We start from the raw sequence: 701 nt of genomic DNA, 5'->3' as shown, positions 1-701 counted from the left end.
AAAAAAAAAAAGAAGAAGGTAAGTCGTCGATCTCTTTCGAAGAAAAAAAGAAAGAAAGAAAGTTTTCTCTTCTGTCGAAGAACAAATCTGCATTCGAAGGATGAAAGAAATGCCGCAATTCATGCGGCGTAATTCTTCTTAATTCAGCGTAATACACGTGATCTTTGGAACGATACCAGGGCCCGATATAACTGAAATTATCCGTCATTTCGTGATGCGGTAATTGAGGCGTTGGCCACAACGTGGAAACGTTCATCACTGGATGCTGTCGGTGATTTAACGATTGCTTAATTCAAAACCCGTGGCTCGAGTTTTAACCTCGTTCCTATCTGGCGCCTCTCTTCTCTCTCTCTCTCTCTCTTTCTGTTTAGGGAAACCGGCAATTCGTTGTTCAAACAGAGACCGATCTCTCTTTCGGCTCCTCGAAATTGTGTTGGAATTCGAATTTTCGCGGACGAGTCGATGATTTGGAAACGATTTATGGGTCGATTTTATGGGATTAATGAGAGTTTCTTGGGACGAGTTTTTGAATTATTATGTAAGAAACGAGGTACGATATGAAAATTACGCTTTTTATTGAATCACACTTTCGCAGAGTTATGTAGAGCATAATGGATTACGGAGCAATTTTTTTTTTTTAGCGGGATATTTCGCTTTGAAGGGGTGAAATCAACCTTTAAAGTTTCTCGATGTTTTTATAA

At 39.4% G+C, this 701-nt stretch overlaps 1 protein-coding gene across 1 annotated transcript in view; it reads left to right on the top strand.

The window, feature by feature from the left end:
• The window catches only part of LOC102673139 (mannosyl-oligosaccharide 1,2-alpha-mannosidase IA-like), a 151,544-nt gene that overhangs the window by 60,430 nt on the left and 90,413 nt on the right, over positions 1-701 (top strand). The window lies entirely within an intron of this gene.

The sequence above is a fragment of the Apis dorsata genome, unplaced genomic scaffold (genome assembly GCF_000469605.1).
Source record: "Apis dorsata unplaced genomic scaffold, Apis dorsata 1.3 scaffold_70, whole genome shotgun sequence".
In the NCBI taxonomy this organism is placed as follows: Eukaryota; Metazoa; Arthropoda; class Insecta; order Hymenoptera; family Apidae; genus Apis; species Apis dorsata.
The sequence above is the reverse complement of the archived record's forward strand: the minus strand, read 5'-3'. Positions and strand labels throughout refer to the sequence as shown.